This window comes from Aquarana catesbeiana, linkage group LG11, assembly GCF_042186555.1.
Source record: "Aquarana catesbeiana isolate 2022-GZ linkage group LG11, ASM4218655v1, whole genome shotgun sequence".
NCBI classification, from domain to species: Eukaryota; Metazoa; Chordata; class Amphibia; order Anura; family Ranidae; genus Aquarana; species Aquarana catesbeiana.
This window is the reverse complement of record NC_133334.1, coordinates 147,195,236-147,213,748: the sequence shown is the minus strand read 5'-3', so window position 1 is coordinate 147,213,748 and position 18,513 is coordinate 147,195,236.

Sequence of the window (18,513 nt, the reverse complement as noted above, 5' to 3'; positions counted from 1 at the left end):
GTTACTTAAAGCTCTAATGTTTTTGTTCATGTATGGTTTTGGGCTGGGCCTTCTCTCTGACTCATAACACAGGTGCTCTTGTGCTTTAATTTAGACTGTGTCTGCATTAGTGCAGACCCTGTTTGTCCCACGCGGACCCTAATTTATCTTTGGATATTTTTCAATATGTTTTATATCTTGTTCTCATTTTCAGTTTATCTCTCCCCTTTTTGCTTCCTGTGGAAACCCAGATGCCTGCACCTTTGCACCTTCCAGTGGCTTTACAGTAGGACACAGTGACGCCCACTCGATTTGACTGGCGGTAAGTGGGAGCGCACTGGGTATCTCTCTGTCCATCTTAACTGTGCATAATGGCAGTCTCTAAACCCCCCTTGATTAGACTGATCTCTCATAATGTGCAGGGTCTTAACTCACCTCTGAAACAATGCAAGAAGGCTGATGTAGTGCTCATTCAGGAGACTCATTTCCCTTCCTCCTACAAACCTAAATTTTTCCACAAACAATTCCCATTATTCTACATAGCTAATGCAGATATCAGTAGTCGCTAAACATGTCCCATTCTCCCTTGTTAAAGATATTAGGGACCCAGAAGGTCGCTATTTGCGAGTTAAAGGCTATATAGGTTAATCATATATTATGGGAAAGACACATATTCAAGTAACAGTAAAATATGAGCTTTGGTCATGGGGCATAAAGCATTTACAAAGATTACAGAATTGTAAACATATAGATACACAGCATTCTATTACAGTGGTTGCTATGTCACAGAGCCTTACGTGTTTCGACCTACTCAGTCACGGTCTTCTTCCAGGGGATAGTTTTCTCTAAAAGATATGTATAGCAGTTCAAAAAGCAATTTTCATCTTGCACTAAATTACATGTACATCACAATGTCATATTTAGCGCTAAAAGCTGAAATGGATCACCTCATAACCAGAAGATTAAAAACATTTGAATGATCCAGTGGACTCCATGGGTATCTTCACTAGGGATGAGCCGAACACCCCCCGGTAGAACCAGAACCTGCGAACTGACCGAAAATGTGCGCAAACATTAGAACCCCATTGAAGTCTATGGGACTTGAACGTTCAAAATCAAAAGTGCTAAATGTAAAGGCTAATTTGCATGGTATTGTCCTAAAAAGGGTTTGGGTTTGCCCCAGGGGACATGTATCAATGCAAAAAAAAGTTTTAAAGTTTTTTCGAGAGCAGTGATTTTAATGATGCTTAAAGTGAAAAAAAAAAGTGAAATATTCCTTTAAATATCGTACCTGAGGGGTGTCTATGATATGCCTTTAAAGTGGCGCATGTTTCCCATGCATAGAACAGTCCCTGCACAAAATGACATTTATAAAGGAATAAAATTCATTCAAAACTGCTTGCGGCTTTAATGTAATGTCACGTCCCGGCAATATGGATGAAAATCAGTGAGACAAACGGCATGGGTACACCCCCCCAGCCCATTACCAGGCCCTTTGGGTCTTGTATGGATATTAAGGGGAACCCCGCACCCAAATTAAAAAAAGGAAACTCGTGGGGCCCCCAGGCCCTATATACTCTGAACAGCAGTATACAGGCAGTGCAAACAAGACAGGGACTGTAGGTTTGTTGTTAAGTAGAATCTGTTTGTAATTTTGAACTGGTACATTTTTAAAGTGTAAAAAAATCTATTTTTAAGCTTTTTGGAAGGGGAATAGGGAATAGGGAAGGGTTATCACCCCTGTGACATTTGTTTTGCTGTCTGTGCACCTCTTCAAAAGATTTCACCTCACTTTCTGCCCCAATGACAAATGTTTTTTGACAATTTGGAGTTTTTAGTGAAACAAGGATTGGTGATAAAGCATCAGTGGAGAGGAGACACATTTTTCCCATATTAACTCTTACAGGAGAGAATTTCCCTTCCTAGGGGTAGATTTCATCTCACTTCCTGTTGTCTCCTTCCCTTTGCAAGTAGGAGTCGTTTGTAAGTTGGATGTTTGAAAGTAGGGGCCTGCCCTATATACTCTGCAGAAATTTGGGCCTTAAGTGTTGGTGTTGCCACAACACTGTAAGCCCTCACAGTTACTCTTGGTGGGCACAGAAACGGGCCCTGCTGTGAAATATTAGATCAAGAATTGTAATTACATGTCCCTGTTGAACAGGGGCAGAAAAATTGGGCCTTAGGCACTGGTGCCACAACACTGCAACCCCTCACAGATACTCTAGCTGGAGGGTAGGAATGAGCCCTCCTTCAAAATATTGCATCAAAAATTATAATTACAAGCCCCTGTTAAACAGGGGCTGAAAAATTGGGCATTAGGCACTGGTGCTGGTGCCACAACACTGCAACCCCTCACAGATACTCTAGTTGGAGTGCAGGAACAAGCCCTGCTGCAAAGTATTGCATTAAAAATTGTAATTACACGCCCCTGTTACACAGGGGCTAAAAAATTGGGCCTTAGGCACTGGTGCTGGTGCCACAACACTGCAACCCCTCACAGATACTCTAGTTGGAGCGCAGGAATGAGCCCTGCTGCAAAGTATTGCATCAAAAATTTAAAATTGTAATTACACGCCCTGTTAAACAGGGGCTGAAAAATTGGGCCTTAGCCACTGGTGGCGGCGCCCAGAACCAAAAATATTCTTGCAAGCTATCAGCATGATCATTGAGGAGGAAGAGGATTGTCACTCAACATAACAGGATAGTCACTCAGGATCAGCATAGGCAGTCTTGAAGAGATCAGACATTTCAAAAAAAATTATTCGGTTACATCAGCATCAGGTGCTTGGTAGCTAGTGGTGATCCAAGACAGATTCATTTTTATGAAGGTCAGTTGATCGACCGAGTCGGTGGACAGGCGCACCCTGTGATCGGTTACAAAGCCTCCAGCAGCACTGAATGTGCGTTCTGAAAGAACGCTGGATGCAGGACAGGCCAGTAGCTCAATTGCATACTGTGCAAGCTCTGGCCAGTGATCCATCCTCAAGACCCAGTAACCCAGAGGATTTTCGGTGGGAAAGGTGTCCAAGTCAGATCTTGCCCCTAGGTATTCCTGCACCATGTAAAACAGACGCTGGCGATGGTTGCTGGAACCTATCATACCTTGGGGCTGCGGACTAAAAAATTGTCTGAACGCATCGGTCAGACAGCCACCTTCTCCACCGCTCCTTCTTTGACTGACTGAAGCCTCAGCAACACGTTGTCCAGGAACAGGAGTTTGTAACCTCCCAGTCTCTGGGAACGCATTGCACAGACCTTTCTGCAAGGCCTCCCAAAGATGTTTCATCCTCTGCTCACTCTGCGATGGCAAGATAAGGTCCGCAACCTTACCCTTGTAACGTGGATCAAGGAGGGTTGCCAGCCAGTATTGATCCCTCTCCTTGATATCACGAATACGAGGATCCTTCCGCAGGCTTTGCAGGATTTTGCTGAGGCTTTCGGTCCAGAGTCCTCTGGGTCACTAAGGATGACATGATCCGCAGCCACCTCCTCCCAGCCACATACAAGTCCATGGGTTTCTTGGGACTGTAAATGATCCCTTAAAGACTGCTGCTGATGCTGAGTGCCAGGCTCTACCTCCATGCTGACACAATCCTCCTCTTCCTCCTCCTCCTCCTCTTCCTGTGTGATCGGCGGGCATGCAGGAACACTGTCTGGATAAAGGGGGCCTTGAGAGCTAAGGAAGTCCTCCTCTTCTTTCCTCTGTTCTGCCTCAAGTGCCCTGTCCATTATTCCACACAGCATGTGCTCCAACAGGTGGACAAGGGGGACAGTGTCACTGATGCATGCACTGTCACTGCTCACCATCCTTGTGGCCTCCTCAAATGGTGACAGGACAGTGCATGCATCCCTGATCATGGCCCACTGGCGTGGGGAAAAAAAACAAGCTCCCTTGACCCTGTCCTGGTGCCATAGTCGCACAGGTACTCATCGATGGCCCTCTGCTATGTGTGCAGCCGCTGCAGCATAGCCAACGTTGAGTTCCACCTGGTGGGCATGTCACAGATTAGCGGTTCTTGGGCAGGTTAAATTCCTTTTGGAGGTCAGCCAGCCGAGCACTGGCATTATATGCCCTGCGGACATGCACACGGACTTTCCTGGCCTGCCTCAGGACATCCTGTAAGCCCGGGTACCTGCCCAAGAACCGCTGCAACACCAAGTTAAGGACGTGAGCCAAACAGGGCACATGGGTCAGTTGTCCCTGTCGGAGTGCGGAGAGGAGGTTGGTGCCATTGTCGCAAACCACCATACCTGCCTTAAGCTGGCATGGCATCAACCACCTCTGAACCTGCCCCTGCAGAGCTGACAGAATCTCTGCCCCAGTGTGGCTCCTGTCCCCCAAGCACACCAGCTCAAGCACCGCATGGCTTCTTTTGGCCTGCGTGTTTGCGTAGCCCCTTGAACGCATACAGAGCACCGCTGGTTCCGAAGACAAATCAGCACAGGAAGAGGCCATGGAGGAAGAAGAAGAAGAAGAAGGGGGCAGAGTCTACCAACTGAAAAGGCAGCAGTTGAAGTGCTAGCAATTTAGCCAAGCTAGCATTCAGCCGCTGGGCATGTGGATGGCTGGGAGCGAACTTCTTTCGGCGGTGCAGCAGCTGGAGCAGGGAAATTTGCCTGGTACAATTTGACATTGGTGTACTGATAGCAGATTGCCCCCAAGTACTTGGCTGTGACACACCTAATTCTACACCTTCATTCCTCTCTGTGCAGGTCTCAGAGAGGACTGAATGTATAGTGGGGTTGTAGATCCCAGCTGATGAGGAGCAAGGAGAGGTCCTCTTTGTTCTTTGGTGTGGGTCTTTTAGGTATGCTTGCCAACAAACTGCATAGCAGGTCAACATATGTCTGGTCAAGCATGTGGTGCCCAAGCGGGAGATGTTTTGGCCACGCGAGATACGCTTGAGACATACACTACCGTTCAAAAGTTTGGGGTCACCCAAACAATTTTGTGTTTTCCATGAAAAGTCACACTTATTCACCACCATACGTTGTGAAATTAATAGAAAATAGAGTCAAGACATTGACAAGGTTAGAAATAATGATTTGTATTTGAAATAACATGTTTTTACATCAAACTTTGCTTTCATCAAAGAATCCTCCTTTTGCAGCAATTACAGCATTGCACACCTTTGGCATTCTAGCTGTTAATTTATTGAGGTAAGCTGGAGAAATTGCACCCCACGCTTCTAGAAGCAGCTCCCACAAGTTGGATTGGTTGGATGGGCACTTCTGGCGTACCATACGGTCAAGCTGCTCCCACAACAGCTCAATGGGGTTCAGATCTGGTGACTGTGCTGGCCACTCCATTACCGATAGAATACCAGCTGCCTGCTTCTGCTGTAAATAGTTCTTGCACAATTTGGAGGTGTGTTTAGGGTCATTGTCCTGTTGTAGGATGAAATTGGCTCCAATCAACCGCTGTCCACTGGGTATGGCATGGCGTTGCAAAATGGAGTGATAGCCTTCCTTATTCAGAATCCCTTTTACCCTGTACAAAGCTCCCACCTTACCAGCACCAAAGCAACCCCAGACCATCACATTACCTCCACCATGCTTAACAGATGGCGTCAGGCATTCTTCCAGCATCTTTTCATTTGTTCTGCGTCTCACAAACGTTCTTCTTTGTGATCCAAACACCTCAAACTTGGATTCATCCGTCCACAACACTTTTTTCCAGTCTTCCTCTGTCCAATGTCTGTGTTCTTTTGCCCATCTTAATCTTTTTCTTTTATTGGCCAGTCTCAGATATGGCTTTTTCTTTGCCACTCTGCCCTGAAGCCCAAAATCCCGCAGCCGCCTCTTCACTGTAGATGTTGACACTGGTGTTTTGCGGGTACTATTTAATGAAGATGCCAGTTGGGGACCTGTGAGGCGTCTGTTTCTCAAACTAGAGACTCTAATGTGCTTATCTTCTTGCTTAGTTGTGCAACGCGGCCTCCCACTTCTTTTTCTACTCTGGTTAGAGCCTGTTTGTGCTGTCCTCTGAAGGGAGTAGTACACACCGTTGTAGGAAATCTTCAATTTCTTTGCAATTTCTTGCATGGAATAGCCTTCATTTCTAAGAACAAGAATAGACTGTCGAGTTTCAGATGAAAGTTCTCTTTTTCTGGCCATTTTGAGCGTTTAATTGACCCCACAAATGTGATGCTCCAGAAACTCAATCTGCTCACAGGAAGGTCAGTTTTGTAGCTTCTAAAAAGGAGCTAGACTGTTTTTAGATGTGTGAACATGATTGCACAAGGGTTTGCTAATCATCAATTAGCCTTCTGAGCCAATGAGCAAACACATTGTACCATTAGAACACTGGAGTGATAGTTGCTGGAAATGGGCCTCTATACACCTATGTAGATATTGCACCAAAAACTAGACATTTGCAGTTAGAATAGTCATTTACCACATTAGCAATGTATAGAGTATATTTGTTTAAAGTTAGGACTAGTTTAAAGTTAGCTTCATTTAAAAGTACAGTGCTTTTCCTTCAAAAATAAGGACATTTCAATGTGACCCCAAACTTTTGAACGGTAGTGTATGTTGCAAATAAGAAGGGGATATTTGCACTAACCAATCAATATATACAAAAAATATATGTGCACAAGTGATATAACTAAATAAAGCGTGATTAAATGCTGCACCTCTATAGGTCAAATACCAAAACCTAAAACCAATATTAAGAAAGAAAAAGATGCGCAAAGAGACCGCTACACATAACAATAAATATTGCTGTGAACAAATTCTCTAAAACATGATAATATGAAAAATTGAGTGGTGTATCAAAAAACAAATAGTCTATGTGATATAAAAAATAAATGAATAAAACCAAAAGTGAATTTATCAAAAACAGAATATCCCAAAATGATCCTTCAAAATTTAGGAGATGCAAAAGTTCTTCGCTTAATCTCGAAAAGCAGGATACATATTCATTCGAATCATCTGGAATACGGAGCATAAAATGCAAATACAAACTGCTTACTGGATTTGTTGGATCTCAAATGATAGAGATCAGAAGCGCTTGTGCATTAGCCTGCCGGCAGGTGAACTCACAGTGCTTTATAGCAGAGAGGAATCCACCTGTTTATTCAGGAATCAGCAAGGACAAAACTTCACTCTCCCAGACACTCTCATAAAAGCCAGGATCTGGGTATTCTCATGTAAGGAGGAATACAAGAGGGCTTCATGGTGCAGTATGTTCCAGCAAAGGTATTTATTTAAAAAACAAATCATACAAAGTCCATAAATTCAAGCAGGTAAGAAAAACAGGTTTGAATCAGCCGCAGTGTCTACCAGTCAGCTGTTCAGCGTGGTGATGTCACAGGCTCATGCTCCACCCATACTGCACCATGAAGCCCTCTTGTATTCCTCCTTACATGAGAATACCCTGGCTTTTATGAGAGTGTCCCGGAGAGTGAAGTTTTGTCCTTGCTGATTCCTGGATAAACAGGTGGATTCCTCTCTGCTTTCAATCACTGTGAGTTCACCTGCTGGCAGGCTAATGCACAAGCGCTTCTGATCTCTAGCATTTGAGATCCAACGGATCTGGTAAGCAGTTTGTATTTGCATTTTATGCTCCGTATTCCAGATGATTCGAATTAATATGTGTCCTGCTTTTCAAGATTAAGTTGCATTGCATTTTGGGAAATTCTGTTTTTGATAAATTCACTTTGGATTTTCTTCATTTATTTTTTATATCACATGGACTATTTGTTTTTTGATACACCACTCAATTTTTCATATTATCATGTTTTAGAGAATTTGTTCACAGCAATATTTATTGTTATTTGTAGCGGTTTCTTTGCACATCTTTTTCTTTCTTAATATGTTGCAAATAGCAGCGGTGGGATCTGATGCACTCATCTCAAAATAGGCCCACACCAAATAACTTTTGGAATAACGTGCAGAGACAGCAGCGCCCTGCACATGTGCCCTGCACACAGCGAGGCGGTGTGACGCAGTCGGTGTGCTGCCCTTAAGCTGGCCCCTGGAGGGAATCCTGCCTCGTTGGTGATGTGCCTCCTCCTCCTCCTCTCTCCTATCAGGCACCCATGTGGAGTCAGTGACCTCATCATACCCTCCCTCTTCATCACTGGAGCAAAGCTGGGGGAACATGACTGCCAGATTGCTGTCCTTCTTGGTCACCCCCTCTCTCTGGGCTCACGTTACTGCCTTCCTCTAGCTGGGTACCATCATCGGAGCCTTCAAAATGCTGGGCATCCTCCTGGAGCATATACCAAACACTGTGGTCAAACAGTTTGGGGGACTCCTCAGGAGGACATGGTGGAGCTAGGGAAGGAGTGACTGATGCCACTGAGCCGAGGGAAGAGGCCGCGTTGGCAGCTGCTTTGCCAGACAAAGTACCCTGAGCCTGGGTGAGAGAGGATGAGGAGGATGAGGACGGCTTGGTCATCCACTCTACCAAGTCTTCCGCATGTTGCGGCTCAACACGGACAGCTGCCGAAAAAAAGGACAAGCGTGTCCCACGGCCACGTGCTGATGAGGATGCACCGTCTCCACGACAAGCACTGTTAACTCTAGACACAGAGCCTGCTTGCCCTCTTTTATTGGCTTGTTACTGTCTGCCTCTCCTTGTTGGCCTTCCAGACATACTAATGGCCTGCAGTGAGATGTAGCTGCACAAAGCTGGGATGTATATATATATACTGATATTGCAGCTAGCAGAATCAACTGCCTGCCTGTAGTATTATTAATATGAGAACACCAGCAATTGTCTTCAGGTAGCTTTAGGTGCACACTGCGCAGAGGACGCACTACACTAACTTGTAAATAGTGTAGCTGCCTGCCTGTGGTATTAATATAGGATCAGAAGAACACCACCAATTTTATTCAGGTAGCTTTAGGTGCACACTGTGCAGAGGACACAGTACACTAACTGTAAATACTGTAGCTGCCTGCCTGTGGTATTAATATAGGATCAGAAGAACACCACCAATTTAATTCAGGTAGCTTTAGGTGCACACTGTGCAGAGGACACAGTACACTAACTGTAAATACTGTAGCTGCCTGCCTGTGGTATTAATATAGGATCAGAAGAACACCACCAATTTAATTCAGGTAGCTTTAGGTGCACACTGTGCAGAGGACACAGTACACTAACTGTAAATACTGTAGCTGTCTGCCTGTGGTATTAATATAGGATCAGAAGAACACCACTAATTTTCTTCAGGTAGCTTTAGGTGCACACTGTGCAGAGGACACAGTACACTAACTGTAAATACTGTAGCTGCCTGCCTGTGGTATTAATATAGGATCAGAAGAACACCACCAATTTAATTCAGGTAGCTTTAGGTGCACACTGTGCAGAGGACACAGTACACTAACTGTAAATACTGTAGCTGTCTGCCTGTGGTATTAATATAGGATCAGAAGAACACCACTAATTTTCTTCAGGTAGCTTTAGGTGCACACTGTGCAGAGGACGCACTACACTAATTTGTAAATACTGCAGATGCCTGCGGTACTGTACTAATAGGATCAGAAGAACACCACCAATTTTCTTCAGGTAGCTTTAGGTGCACACTGTGCAGAGGACGCAGTACACTAACTTGTAAATACTGTAGCTGCCTGCGGTACTGTACTAATAGGATCAGAAGAACACCACCAATTTTCTTCAGGTAGCTTTAGGTGCACACTGTGCAGGGGACGCACTACACTAACTTGTAAAAACTACGGCTGCCTGCGGTACTAATAGGATCAGAAGAACACCCCCAATTTTCTTCAGGTAGCTTTAGGTGTACACTGTGCAGAGGATGCACTACACTAATTTGTAAATACTGCAGCTGCCTGCGGTACTGTACTAATAGGATCAGAAGAACACCACTAATTTTCTTCATATAGCTTTAGGTGCACACTGTGCAGAGGACGCACTACACTAACTTGTAAATGTAGTGATTTAGTCTATTAATGTATATTGGGTGTATAGATAATTAATAAGTAAGTATTATTATATAATGATGATGATATAAGTACTCTTCCGCAGCAACCCAATTCTTCCAGAGAGATGCACTTTATTGACTTCCAACACAGCACAAAGTCCAAAGTCCACAGATGACAAAGAAATCCGACAGAGGAGATATAATTCAGAGACCCATATTATTCAGTCTTCCCAGCCATGCACAGACAAGCCTAACCTCCAAAAACACTAAATGCCAGCTTGAATGTCCTCCATCAAATACTAGTCCACTAGGAGGGAGTTTCTGCTAGGTCAACCCAAAATACTCTTTGATCTTATTGTTACCTCGTCAAGTCTAATTACCATCAATAAATACTTCTACTATGGTCCTTTAAACAATGTACCCTTTGAAATGTTCAATTAGGTTTCCAGACCATACCTCACCTCACACACCTAGGTAGACTTGCATGAGATTAACACATTAAAGAGTCCCCTTGATATGTTAAAATTCAGTTGGACAAATCAACCAGTCAATTGAATTCTGGCCTGGTCAATATTGACTGCATGTGTACATACACACAACAATGTCCCACATAAATCGGTGAACATATTACAACATATACCCACACTTGGGTCGGTTCTAACTACTAGAACTGACCCATAAATCAAACAACAAAAAATATCATTACGATTTAAGGTACTGGATGCTTTACAATGGCTCATATAAAATATGAAGTTGAAACTGGTTACATCTCTCTTCGCCAGCCTCTAAAATATCCCCATGAAACAGTTATTAGATAATATAACTTTTAGACCATGACTGGAAAAGGATTTGGTAAACATCAGTGGCCCATATAGCTGTTAGGCCTTATTATATCACATCAAGATCTTGAATATTGCGCAAAGACGAGCTGATGTCACAGTCCATTCTTCAGTCTGACTTCATCACATCTCTCACCATCTCACTGAAAGTAAACTTGGTATGCTCTGGGAACTCCAATCCACAAATCCAGGATTCTCTCATCTCCAGGCTCAAGCTTTCCATTTTTAAAGATGCTTTTACGCAAACACTCTACTTTCATCTTTACAGTAAGAAGAGCTATCAATGTACCAGCACTCACTTTCAAGGTCAAAAAGTTTGGATATGGCAGTAAGAACTGTGCTTCAAACTATTTTCTTGCACTTGACATTCATGAGTCCATCTTGCAAGCATTTTACAATTCACATCTGCTTCTTTCCATTTCCACAATTTGAACAAAGATGACCGGGTTGTGTACCTGTCAAGTACCAGAATTTGTTGATTGCCAGCCACAATTTGCTTTTGTAATTTGCTGTAGGCCGACCCCCCCATTGTCTTCAATAAAGCAGTTACTTGGATCATTCAGTCCATAATTACACTTGAATGGTATACCAACATATACATATACCCCCACACGATGGTTCAGATAGAGTCAGCTTCACATCAGTGTTTATCAGATCTTCTGTCCAGACAAAGCGGCAGTGGAAATTCTTGCCAGTATCTTCACCATGAAAGGTAGAAAGATATCTTTCATCCATATATGTCATAGCCTTTAGCATATTATAAACAACTGAATCAACAAAGTTTCAAATCATGACTAGAGTGATGAATTTCACTCACCCCTCTTATAAATTTATGAAAACCACCCAACATACTAAAATTTATGCTATGCCAAGCCATTGTGCAGCATCTCACCTTAGATGTTAAATATATTGATCAATATGCATTATGTAATATGTACAGATGTTATGAAAATTATTTTAGGTTAAAATGCTTCTCTTTGGTTTTAAGATAAATGTTCAAGAAATAAAACATAAAGAAAATAAAAAAATGAAAAGCAAAATATATCAGGAAAAGGGAGAAAAATTAAAAATTAGGGCGTTGAAGAAAAAAGAAAAAAAGGTCCATTGCTTGATGAATTCCGAGAGAGTCCATGAATGCTTTATAATTCCATGTATAGTGATATATTGTCTATTCAGCATTTCTCCCATAATTCTCCCCCACTATTCAATTTCAGACTGTGCTTCTGCTATTCACCGTCATTTAAATGTCAATATCTGAAAGACAAAAAAACTCTCCAACAAAACTCATTAGCGAGGTCCTTAAACATTGTTTGAAGTTAAAACAAAACACTATTTACACGTTTACAGTTTGGAGCTAATTCACCCCCACTGCTAGAGAAGTGTCATTTGCATTCCAAAACAGATCTGGAGAATGTACATCTTGTACATTCATGACACCCTGTACCCCCTTCAACTGCTGTAATAATTTATCACGCTCCTCTCTCATCTTGTCATACTCAATTTTCAGGTGGTCATATTTCTGTTTTAACTGAGAAAACGGTATCCAAGTCTTGGACCTTTTCTTATTATTATTTTGGTCAGCTCTGTTTTTCATATTAATATCACCTATGTTTGACCCGGAGTGTCCTCTCTGGGTGTTATCATAGGATATTATCTTCTGATCTTTATGTTCAGTATTTGTCCTAAACAATGTGGCTAAATCAATTTTGACAGCCTGCTCATTTGACTTTCTCCATAAATGGTCTGCTCTCAACAATATGTCTTTTAAATCATGAGGATTTGGGGTAACTAGTAAAATATTTTGTTTGATATCTTCATGCAACGCATCTAGAAACATACTCATATGTATCAAGCCACCACGCTCAAATGCAAGATTATTACCGACCAATAATTCCATAATAGTTGCTATCCTGTGTGACAATTCATAGGGAGATTCATTTTGCATTTGTTGGATCTTCCCATGAATAGTAACATCAGAACGTACACCATACAAAACACATAATAATTCCAGTAATATGTCCCTTGTCCTCAGAGGCTGAATACAGATTTGTTTAATTCTCATCCAAATACCACTTCCTATAGAATGTTGCAAAACTCTTTCTAAGTCAGATGGGTTGAGATTGTACATATCTCTGACTTGCTGCACGTCACAAAACCATTTTAAAAATCTGTTTAAATCATGGTATGGAACCATTCCTATTTCTTTAAGAATTGCGTCTAATAATTTTGATTTTAATGGCTTCATTACAAGCTGAACTTCCCCTGTATTATTATTATTGTTATAAACTGTGGTAGTCACAGTGGGTGCAGCTGGTAATGAATTATCAGATTTAATATGAGGTTCTGTTTGCTGCAGATTGCTGAATCCAAGATTTGATGCATATCTGCATTCCTGAGATCTCTTCTCTAATTCCATAATTCTTAATTTTAATCTCTCATTTTCCTCTGATAATTCATCACAACGTTTAGATTTCTCAATTAAGGCTTCACCAATGGTAACCGCATGCAACTTTAAATTTACTGTCTCAGTGTCTGATTGGTTTTGTAACCTCTCACAAACATTGTTGCTATTATCAACTGCCTTCTGTAACTGGGTAATTTCCTCAACCTTATAATTCAAAGAACTTTCCATTGTTAAACAGCAAGATAATAAGCCCTGTATAATGCAACCTTTTCTTTTACTTTCTGAAATTTTGCTATCAAAAATATTTTTCTCTAAAAATTCCTTCATCATCGTCCATGTCTGCTTACATTTTTCTGGAATTTCATAAGGACCGCCATGGCGCTTAATACATTTTAATACCCATCTGTTAACTTTATCAGAACTGACACTAGCTTCACACTGAGTAAGCATTTTGACTATATTACTAATAATTAAAAAAAAGGAAATATTTTACTCACCGCATTAGTTACTCCTTCAGATTCCAGTTCAGGTCTTCTGGTACACGACACAGTCCTTTTTTGTTGTTTCCAGTCTCCAGAGAATAATTCTGGGGTTCCCAACTTGTTAAATTTTGTAATCCAGACTCTCTTATGTCACAACCAGACAATAGAGTCACAGCACAGCTCTTGGTTCTTCATCAGACTTCTGTCCAACTCACAGGATTGTTGTCACCACCGACTTCTGTTACTAAGTCCGAAAATGCTCTTCTGGTCACATGAACGGCACCAGTGTAGTGATTTAATATATTAATGTATATTGGGTGTATAGATAATTAATAAGTAAGTATTATTATATAATGATGATGATATAAGTACTCTTCCGCAGCAACCCAATTCTTCCAGAGAGATGCACTTTATTGACTTCCAACACAGCACAAAGTCCAAAGTCCACAGATGACAAAGAAATCCGACAGAGGAGATATAATTCAGAGACCCATATTATTCAGTCTTCCCAGCCATGCACAGACAAGCCTAACCTCCAAAAACACTAAATGCCAGCTTGAATGTCCTCCATCAAATACTAGTCCACTAGGAGGGAGTTTCTGCTAGGTCAACCCAAAATACTCTTTGATCTTATTGTTACCTCGTCAAGTCTAATTACCATCAATAAATACTTCTACTATGGTCCTTTAAACAATGTACCCTTTGAAATGTTCAATTAGGTTTCCAGACCATACCTCACCTCACACACCTAGGTAGACTTGCATGAGATTAACACATTAAAGAGTCCCCTTGATATGTTAAAATTCAGTTGGACAAATCAACCAGTCAATTGAATTCTGGCCTGGTCAATATTGACTGCATGTGTACATACACACAACAATGTCCCACATAAATCGGTGAACATATTACAACAGTAAATACTGCAGCTGCCTGCGGTACTGTACTAATAGGATCAGAAGAACACCACCAATTTTCTTCAGGTAGCTTTGGGTGCACACTGTGCAGAGGACACACTACACTAACTTTTAAATACTACAGCTGCCTTCAGTACTTATAGGATCAGAAGAACACCACCAATTTTCTTCAGGTAGCTTTAGGTGCACACTGTGCAGAGGATGCACTACACTAACTTGTAAATACTGAAGCTGCCTGCGGTAGTGTACTATTAGGATCAGAAGAACACCACTAATTTTCTTCAGGTAGCTTTAGGTGCACACTGTGCAGAGGACGCACTACATTAACTTGTAAATACTGCAGCTGCCTGCGGTAATGTACTAATAGGACCAGAAGAACACCACTAATTTTCTTCAGGTAGGTTTAGGTGCACACTGTGCAGAGGACGCACTACACTATTTTGTAAATACTGCAGCTGCCTGCAGTACTGTACTAATAGGATCAGAAGAGCACCACTCATTTTCTTCAGGTAGCTTTAGGTGCACACTGTGCAGAGGACGCACTACACTAACTTGTAAATACTGCAGCTGCCAGTGGTACAGTACTAATAGGATCAGAAGAACACCACCAATTTTCTTCAGGTAGCTTTAGGTGCACACTGTGCAGAGGACACACTACACTAACTTTTAAATACTACAGCTGCCTGCGGTACTTATAGTATCAAATGAACACCACTAATTTTCTTCAGGTAGCTTTAGGTGCACACTGTGCAGAGGATGCACTACATTAACTTGTAAATACTGCAGCTGCCTGCGGTAATGTACTAATAGGATCAGAAGAACACCACTAATTTTCTTCAGGTAGGTTTAGGTGCACACTGTGCAGAGGACGCACTACACTAATTTGTAAATACTGCAGCTGCCTGCAGTACTGTACTAATAGGATCAGAAGAACACCACTCATTTTCTTCAGGTAGCTTTAGGTGCACACTGTGCAGAGGACGCACTACACTAACTTGTAAATACTACAGCTGCCTGCGATACTAATAGGATCAGAAGAACACCACTAATTTTCTTCATGTAGCTTTAGGTGCACACTGTGCAGAGGACGCACTACACTAACTGTAAATACTGTAGCTAATAGGACTCATAGGATCAGAAGAACACCAGCAATTTTCTTCAGGTAGCTGTAAAAACACCTGCGTACCTGTCAGTAGGAAGATAGTAACAGGAACGGCTCTAGCTAAACTGAATACAGTGTATATATATATATATATATATATATATATATATATATATATATATATATACAACACCTAGGATGTAAGTGCATATAACTGACTCACCTGCCTACTCTATATAACTTAAATCAAATGACACTGTCTCTCTGTCTATCTATCTCTCTCTCAACGCCGGAATACACTACACAGGGCCGCCGTGCAGGCGGCATTATATAGTGTGGGGCGTGTAGTAAACCCCCTGAGCCATAATTGACCAAAGCCACCCTGACTTTGGCCAATTACGGCTCTCTGTACAGATGGCGCTGTGATTGGCCAAGCATGGGGATCATAGTGCATGCTTGGCCAATCATCAGCCAGCAATGCACTGCAATGCCGCAGTGAATTATGGACTGTGACGCACCACTCGAATTTGACGCGAATGGCCCATATCGTTCGGAATTCGGTGAATGGCCAAACACACGATGTTCAAGTCGAACATGGTTCGACTCGAACATGAAGCTCATCCCTAATCTCCACTCTCCAAAGGAAGAAACACCGCCCAAGAGGCTTACAAGGAACCACGTTTAATACCACCTCAAAAGGAGGAGGGAAAGGCGGCACCTGAAATTGATTCCCAAATTCGATATAGTAGGAAAATAGTCAATATAATAATACAAAGGGGGGATCGGTAAGGTAGACTGTTTTGATTACTAATGGAGGTATATAGTGTATTATATATATGTTATAGAGTAAAGAATTTTTCTTAATGTTATCCCAAATATGTGAATCTTTATGAATAAAGTTGCATAGTGATTAATAATAATATAAGTGATGATTGGAAGGGGATAAGCCCTAACTATGTGATGAATAATTACAGTATATTAAGTGAAGAAAATGTGAGTAGGTGTATGAGAATACTAAATAGGACTCAATTAATTGATTAAGGGTGTTGTCCCACTGTGACTGTGAAATAAACAAAGTAAGTATTAATAATTAATTAGGATCTATGCAAACAAACCAAGGAAAAATATTCAAAGGAGAAAAAAAGAAAAAAATCATTGAAATCATTGCTGGGGGAGCACATTGAAGGGGCTTCTATCCTTAAGGCTTCTATCTCTAAGTTATTCTTTCTACAAGTGATATGCACTTCAATCTCTGCTTCAATTCTGCCTCACCTGAACATTCCTTCTCTGTCTCTTTACAGGTATGTGTCAGCTCAACCACATCTTCCACCTTTAAATGAAACTGGGATCTGCTTGCTGTCTCTATGTATGTATCAGCTCAACCACGTCTTCCACCTTTAAATGAAACTGGGATCTGCTTGCTGTCTCTGTGTATGTGTCTTTGATATGTGGCCTTCTCTAGCTGTTGCCCTGTGTGCATAACCATGACGTTGTTTTTTGTTGCTCTGGACTATTTTACCTAAGTTTTATGTGTTGATCTTATCTTGGCCTCTGGCCTCTTGCTATTCTGACTTTAGAAGCAAAAGGTCCACTTTGATTGTTAGGCATTCTTATAGTCACTCATGATTATTTAACCACTTAAGGACCGCCTCACGCTGATGTACGTCGGCAAGGGGGCACGGGCAGGCAGAATCACGTACATGAACGTGATCTGCCTCCCGCGGGTGGGGGTCCTATCGGACCCCCCCAGTGCCGGAGGTGGTCTGCTTTTGTCCAGCGGCAATCGGAGGTGAGGGGAGACCATCCGTTCGTTGCCCCCCTTGCGATCGCCGCCGGCCAATCAAATCATTCCTCTGCTGCTGTATGCTAAACAGCAGCAAAGGAAATGATGTCATCTCTCCTCGGCTCGGTATTTTCCGTTCCGGCGCCGAGGAGAGAAGACTGCACTTTGAGTGAAAACACTACACACACACAGTAGAACATGCCAGGCACACAATACACCCCCCTTTACCCCCCGATCCCCCCCCCCGATCACCCCCCAATCACCCCTCCCCCCATCACACTGACACCAAGCAGTTTTTTTTTTTTTTTTCTGATTACTGCATGGTGTCAGTTTGTTACAGTTAGTGTGGTAGGACAGTTACTGTTAGCCCCCTTTAGGTCTAGGGTACCCCACTAACCCCCCCTAATAAAGTTTTAACCCCTTGATCACCCCCCATCGCCAGTGTCGCTAAGCGATCATTTTTCTGATCACTGTATTAGTGTCACTGGTGACGCTAGTTAGGGAGGTAAATATTTAGGTTTGCTGTCAGCGTTTTATAGCGACAGGGACCCCCATATACTGCCTAATAAATGTTTTAACCCCTTGATTGCCCCCTAGTTAACCCTTTCACCACTGATCACCATATAACTGTTACGGGTGACGCTGGTTAGTTCGTTTATTTTTTATAGTGTCAGGGCACCCGCCGTTTATTACCGAATAAAGGTTTAGCCCCCTGATCACACGGTGGTGATATGCATCGCCCCAGGCAGCGTCAGATTAGCGCCAGTACCGCTAACACCCACGCACGCAGCATACGCCTCCCTTAGTGGTATAGTATCTGAACGGATCAATATCTGATCCGATCAGATCTATACTCGCATCCCCAGCAGTTTAGGGTTCCCAAAAATGCAGTGTTAGCGGGATCAGCCCAGATACTTGCTAGCACCTGCGTTTTGCCCCTCCGCCCGGCCCAGCCCAGCCCACCCAAGTGCAGTATCGATCGATCACTGTCACTTACAAAACACTAAACGCATAACTGCAGCGTTCGCAGAGTCAGGCCTGATCCCTGCGATCGCTAACAGTTTTTTTGGTAGCGTTTTGGTGAACTGGCATGCACCAGCGGCCTAGTACACCCCTGTCG